Source organism: Spinacia oleracea, chromosome 3 (assembly GCF_020520425.1).
Source record: "Spinacia oleracea cultivar Varoflay chromosome 3, BTI_SOV_V1, whole genome shotgun sequence".
Taxonomy (NCBI): Eukaryota; Viridiplantae; Streptophyta; class Magnoliopsida; order Caryophyllales; family Amaranthaceae; genus Spinacia; species Spinacia oleracea.
The window spans coordinates 82,594,360-82,602,073 of NC_079489.1; the positions used below are offsets into that span (position 1 = coordinate 82,594,360).

General features: G+C 35.1%; 1 long non-coding RNA gene across 2 annotated transcripts; it reads left to right on the top strand.

The window, feature by feature from the left end:
* Positions 1–5,453: 5,453 nt before the first annotated feature.
* Positions 5,454–7,146, top strand: LOC130469151 (uncharacterized). 2 transcript variants are annotated; one of them, XR_008929524.1, is made up of 3 exons: positions 5,454–6,284; positions 6,441–6,571; positions 6,647–7,146. It is a non-coding gene; the product is annotated as an uncharacterized lncRNA (long non-coding RNA). The 2 variants fall into 2 exon arrangements; XR_008929525.1 differs by having other exon boundaries at positions 6,658–7,146.
* The last annotated feature ends 568 nt before the right edge of the window (positions 7,147–7,714 follow it).

The window sequence follows — 7,714 nt, forward strand, 5'->3', positions numbered from 1 at the left end:
ACCAAAAAAGTATCGTATGACTTTAGGCATGATGAACATATACCAATCTCTATTGATCTAAGTGAAGATCAACTAGATTGAGATCAAGAATACTTATGGTACTTGAAAAGGTACATAGGAATAGTCCTTGATTCAAGGAAATAAAGATATGCTAAATATTGGTGCTACACGCATAAACACTGGCAAAGGATCAAGCAAGATTCCTTTGGAGTTAACCATTGACAAAGACGAGCTAAAGAGCATCGTGTTTTGAAATAGGCAACATGGATTGAAGACCATGAGTTGTTGCGTGGGAAATTAAAAAAATAATTTCTATGTTCTAAGATATAGTTGGAGAGTCTTCCACATATCTATAAACTGCTTGGATAGGTAAATCCAAACAAAGCATCACTAGCAACCTATACAGTTGAAGTAAAAGTAATTATTGCCTAAGAAGCAATAAAACAGGGTTGTTTAAAGTTCTCACTGAACTTGGGTAGATCACCTATCTGCTGGCTTGATGGTTCTTCATTGAAAAATGCGTAGAACCACTCTTGAAGCAAGAAAAACGTTTGCTAACTTGATGGTTCTTCATTGCAAAATGCGTAAAACCACTATCAAAGCAAGAAAGACTAGATCACATAGTAAACAAACTCAAAAAGATCTTATCATCATATCTCGAAGAACATTCGATGAAAAGGATATTAAGATTGGCAAAGCATGATAACTAAACCTATGCAACAAGTGAGAAGCAACACTCACATTGTAACACTGGAAATCAAGCATAGCTTTGAATTCCATGAACTGTTTTAAAGATGGGTTCGAGGCCCATGGTTGTAAAACATTGGGGTTGAACATTTATCATATATGAAATGTATTTTCATATTCCATTTGATCTTGGTTTAGTATTAAATGATGAGTCCCTTCAAATTTGACGATATATTCAAGATAGACTGTCAGGACCAGTCCTGTGACAAAGAAATGTCTATCAAGTTAAATTGAATGTCAAAAGTTGAAAATGGTCCCTGGTCGTATTTTTCTATAAAATTGGACGCATAGAAAACGTTAGACGACTAGAATGCAAGATGACTAGTAGTTCTGTTTCTTGAACTATGTGGGCATGGCAATGTCATAATCATTTGCATAGATACTTACTTTGGGAAGACTAGTATCGGACAGACCTATGAAACTTTACTGTAAGAGATGAAAATTTGTCATAAGTAAATTTCATTAAAATTATTAGACACTAAATCCTCAATACCTGAGTGATTTGAGATTACTTGTTTGAGAACTGGTTGCTTTGACGTTGACCAACCGTCGCACCGTAAAAGGAGGCTATAAAGGCAACGCTCAGGTAATCACCTATCAAACGAAGTCTAATCTCAAGATCGCATGATTGGGATTGTCCTCCCATAAATCGGGATGAGATGCTTAAAAGTTGTACAAGGCCACTCGGAGAGCTAGAAACTGTGAAATGCATGGCCGTGCTCGGATGAATCATAGGCTATGATTATCTGTTTATTTGATCAGTTAAACTCTGAAACCGAGAAACACCTCTGGACATAATAAGGATGACAACTCTTACCTTATGTTCAAGAGCATGCATCAAGCGACAAAGGAATTAGGTAATGCACACTTGTCCCTAAGGACAAGTGGGAGACTGAAGGAAATAATTCCCATGGTCCAAGTATGTATATAATATTAAGTCTAATAAATGCGGTTCAGTATTAATTAACAAGTTAATAATTCAGTGAGATCAAGTGAGCTGAATGCCTAGCTAGAGGCCGCTTCAGTTCAAGTGGAATTAATGATATTAATCCACATCTTACTCTTGACTGAACCCGTAGGGTCACACAAATAGTACGTAAACGGATCAAGTATTTAATGGCATTAAATACTCCATCTATGGATATTCGGAATCGACGGATCTTGGTTTCAGTGGGAGCTGAGATCGTCACAAGCAAGAAATGAATACTTCGGAAACGATGATATTACCGGAAACGGAAATATGGATCGTATCGGAAATATAAATATTATCCCAGTCGTAAATGTTGCCGGAAATGGAAACATGGTACGTATCGGAAAATATTAATGGAAATGGAAATATTGCCGGAATCGGAAATATTGCCGGAAACGGAAATATTGTCTGAATCGGAAATATTATCGGAATCGGAAAATAATTCCGGAAACGGAAATATTAAATATTTGTTCGAAACGGAAATTAATTCCGGAATCGCAAATATTAAATATTGTTCGTATCGGAAATGAATTCCGGAATCGGGAAATTAATCGGAAGCGTATCGTACGAATTAGCATCGGACGAGGCCTGCCAGACGAAGGCCCAGCACGAAGCCGGGCCATCGCCCAGCAAGCCAGCGCGCCACAACGCACCAGCCAAGGCTGCGCCAGACCCACCGCAAGGCAGGCCCAGCGCGCGCCAAGGCTGTGGCAGCGTGTGGGCCTCGTGGCAGTTGGCTGCGAGTGCTCGCGGGCTGCGCGCGCGCGCATGGCGCCCCTCGTGGGCTGCTGTGCCTGCGTGTGTGTGTTTGTGTTCATATACGAATCCTAAAGCTATCAGGATTCGATATATGATTAAATTCCTAATCCTAAAAGGATAAATTAATTAAATAAGAGTTCTACTAGGATTCTAGTTTAATTAATTCGTATCCTAGTAGGATTCCAGTTCCTTTTCCATACCTCTATAAATAGGAGCCTAGGGTCATAATTTATAGATACAATTGAAGTATTCTAAAGGTAAGATTTTGAAGAAAAACCAGCCATACACTTGCACCTAATAGCCGAAATTCCTAAGCTAACTTAAGGGCGATTCTAGTTGGTCAAGCTTAAGGCGGATCCGGACGTGCTGTGGACTATCTACGGAGGGACGACACTTGGAGTCCTAGAGACTTGTTCTTGTTCGGTTCGGGCGCAGTTAGGGAGGGCACGCAACAAAGTGTATGCATCTAAACTATGCTAAATGATTATGTGTAAATAATATGTTTTCCTTGCTTTATGGTTTTTCCGCATGATTTATGTTTTGTCATATGAATCATAACCTAACACGTGTCGATTAGTATTTTTTAGTTCAAAAAATATTTGAGTTTAACCTGGTTTATTTAATAGATGCAAATAATTAAAATGTCGTAGCTAAAACAACTAACCAAGTAGTTAATGTTTTCTTTATTACTGTTCAGTTTTTGTAATTACTGTTACATTTGATATGGTTACTCTTTTTTATTTAATTAATTATGTGATATACAATAGTAACTATATAATAGAAAAAGTTACTATATGACCTCTAAAGCATCTATATATCATATTGTTTATTTTATAATATAGTAATTGTTCTACAACTAAAGTTACTTTTCTATATGATATAGTTACTCTTTGGATAGAATAATTATTCTTATCGAAATGACTATATTATTATTATTTTCATAGTTACTATTTTGAAGATATAGTTACTTTACAGATCCTATAGTTTCTATAATTTACTCTTTTTGTCTACAAGAATGAATATATAATTATTCTTATTTTTATAGTAATGGTTTACAGTTAAAATTACTTTTCTATATGATATAGTTACTCTTTGGATAAAATAATTATTCTTATCGAAATGACTATATTATTATTATTTTTTCATAGTTACTATTCTGAAGATATAGTTACTTTACAGAACCTATAGTTTCTATAATATACTCTTTTTGTCTGCAAGAATGAATATATAATTATTCTTATTTTTATAGTAATTGTTTTACAGTTAAAATTACATTTCTATACGATATAATTACTCTTTAGATAGAATAATTATTCTTATCGAAATGACTAAGTTATTATTATTTTTTCATAGTTACTATTATGAAGATATAGTTACTTTACAGAACCTATAATTTCTATAATATAAGACGCCGATTACCTAGTTCACGTTAATTTACAAAAACACCCTGGTCCACGCTAATTATAGCGTGGACTAGGTCCATGCAAGTGGGATTGTTCACTACTACAAAAGTTAGAATAAGTGACACTGGATAGAGAACGCTTAAGTGTGGTAGGCGTTTCTCAGGAGAATATAGAACGCCTTTCCCTGATAACTGTTCCGTGGAAAAAGAATATAGAGCGCTTGCCTTACTTAACAGTTTCGTATTTTTTACCACGATAAAAAAAAATTAAAATAAATAAATACATATATACGACTCATAACATATAAAGCGGTAATGATATATGCGTACTATCAACCTTGACGGCAGAATGAAATTAAAACCAAATCTAATTAACTGAACAAAAATTTAAATTTTAGGGTTAACCCAAAACCAAATACAAATGAAACTCTAATCAGTAAAACTCAACTACTCGTATTACTAGTGTTTCACAGAATATAAACCCCAAAATCCATCTCCCGCAAAACCAAATCCCAAAACCGCGCACCACTACCCGTTCTCCCTCGCTGTGCCGTTGTACTGTCGTACTGCAATACCGCCGCCGCTCCTTTTCAACATCCGGTGAACGCCGATCGACTCCCCACCACTCTAAATTTCAAGGTTGGTATCCTTAATTTTGTTCTGCATATTTATCCTTCAACTAATAACCCTAGGGATTATGAATATTGTTAATTATCAAATTACAATGTCAAAGTATGGAATTTTATATGTGGAAGAAACTTTCATTCAAGTTTTAGATCGAATCATTGATGCTTGATTAATAATTAAGCCGAACAATTCATGATTTTTTACCGAATGAATCTGATAAACTAAGTCCTTTAAACTGATTTAGTTTTAAGTTTATATGATTTAAGTCGAGTTATATTGAAATTCCCAGTTAAAGAAAGAAAGAGGAGGAGGGGGAAATACTTTTTAAGAATAAATTTTATATTAGATCAGATGATTTGTTTATCTGAAGTTTTAGGCATTAACGAAGAAATTTGTGTAATTCTAGCAACATATTACGAAAATTAGTTTGTGTAGATGATGATGATGATGAAAGCTTGTCATTTTCCCATAACTATGCTTATAGATGAAACTGTAGCCTTGAGGTTCACAAGGGATTTTGAATCTGCATTTTTCATTTTACAAACTCCTGTCAAATTAGTTCTGTAAACCTAAAGGTGGGATTTCTTTGTCTTTTGTTTTCATCTGTTTCAATTAAGGCACCTAGTTGTTTTCATCTGTTTCAATTAAGACACCTGGTTATTATACAAAATGTGTTAGGGGGGAAAGTAACCAGTTTGGTTGATGAAAGGGAATGCACGTATCCAATCCTCATAACCCTTTTTCTGCCCTTGCCTTGAGTTGAGGTGGTCTGTTATAAAGGTGGTTGTCTTGTTGAGGTTAATATGATGTTTACAAATTACAATGTTGGTTGCTCCCAGGTTCTAATACTGCAATGTGCTAGGATCATTGTAATTTGCATTCTTGCTATTTACAGTGATGAGAATAATGTGCTCGGAGAGAACATTGCTGGTCCAAAGAAGAAAAACGCAGATGTTTCCGAGGAGACGAAGCATTTAGTAGCATATCATGGTGGGTTAAGATAAAATGATCAAGCCTAGTAAACTTCTCGCCTGATAGTGCTAACCTATAGGTTGTAACTGTTTTAAGCTTTCCTTTTTGTGTAGAGGCCGGCCATGCCTTAGTGGGCGCTCTCATGCCTGAATATGATCGTGTGCCCAAAATTTCAATCTGATTTTTCTTTCTTAAATTTACAGCAAGTGATATTTTCTGCTGATAAAACAAAACTCGCATTGGTAAATCACGACCTCCTTTGTTTTTTGCGCTTCTCCAATGGTTAGTTGCCTTAAATTTTCTATTATTGTGAATTATTTGGGTTCAGGTTAACATTTACAAATAACAGATAAGTTATGGTAAATTCATGTTATGATTATTGTACTTATTCAAGTTGTGCTTTGAGATGTCTTTGGAGGCATGGTTGCCTGTAGTGGACTAATACGAGTACTTGCTATGTTCTTTCTGGTGATTAGATTATATCCTAGCAATCAATCATTGTAGTCTTGTTCTTTTTGTAAAGAGTTCTTTGCTTGAACAAAATTGTGATGGTCCTTTCTCTTTTAGTTTTTACTTTCTCCTCTATAAGTAGATGTTTTTAACTTACAGTATATTTGATATCTTTTTACCTTCTATAATGGTTCAGGTCAACGATACAGTTGGAACCCTAGCTAGAGGTAGGTACCATAAAGATGTAATTGCTGCTGTTATATTGGGTACTGGAATAAACGCAGCTTATGTCGAACGTGCTAGTGAAATTCACAAGTGGCATATTGGCATGGTCCTTTTCCCAAATCAGGGGAGATGGTGAGTCTTTTCTGCTATCCTTGATTCTTTGTTTCCCCCTCAACGTTCCAAATTTATCCTCTTCTTTTTCTGTCCTCTTTATTTCTCTCGTGACCCTCAAATCTGCGTATTCCTTTTATCTTACAAACTCTAAACAATATCCACATATTGTGACAGATATTTGAGAAAATGATATCAGGAATGTACTTGGGTGAGATTGTGCGAAGAGTCTTGTATAGGATGGCAGATGAGGCCAGCCTTTTTGGTGATACAGTCCCATCAAAATTGAAAACTCCATTCATCTTAAGGTGCATTTTCTATCTTATGTTAGGTTTAGTAATTACTAATTAGTATATTTGATATCCTTTTTGACGATGATCTAGTGTGACTTAAGCTAGCTCAAGGAGATGGTTAATTACCTCAGTTCAGTCCTGCAGACGAACTGCCAAGCTAGTCTACCACCAGTAGACAATTGCACCGATATTGTCCCTACTGTTGCTGTAGAAGTTGATGTTGCTGCAGAAGTTGTTCTTGCTTCAGAAGCTGCTATTGTTGCTGCTACACCATCCCCAGTTGCTGCTGCTATACAATCCCCAATACGTTGTTGCTGCTACCATTCTACCAAAGCTCTTCCGCTACAATTTTTTTATTTTTTTTATTGATATTGGATTTTGTTTTTGCCGTACTTGTGTAGATCATTTATATTTTGTCAATGAATAATAGGATCTTGTTATTGAATGAACAATATTATTTTATTATTGAATGAAATTATTTTCAGAAAGATCTCGTGGATATCATTTCTATTTTATCTATTAAGATTTGGTTTACATATAGGACCTAGAATCGTAATATCCTATTTTAGGGACGCGTGTGCAACTATAATATAAAAAAAAAAGGGTAGAATATAGAACGGTTGTGTAAGGAAACTGCTTTCTATTTTTATATTAAACAGGAAGTATATAATACGCATATGTACGCAAGGTGTTATGTATCTCAATATTTAACAGGAAGAATAGAGGACGGTTATGTACGGAAGGCGCGCATTATTATAGAGTATAAGAGACGGCTATGTACGTTAACCGTTCTATATTTCTTCTTTATTTTCTGATTTTAGGAAGGGAATAGAGGACGCTTATCTCTTATCACTGTACTTTATGACTAGTTATATAAAACGCTTCTTTTACCCGTTTTATAAACTTTATAGCGCGTTAAGTTGGAGAACGCCTCTAAGGCGTCCTATAAAGTGTATTTCAACAGTACTCTATGCCCTTTTTTGTATTAGTGGTTTTACATTTTAAAAATATATTTATCTCCTCTTATGGTCCTCACCCTCAATGTACTATATTAAAAATATTATTTCTTCTAGCTCAAGCTACTGTATATAATTAATAGATCTTGAATGTACCCTTTTAATCATCTGATAATCTAATACTACGTATGCAACATTATGT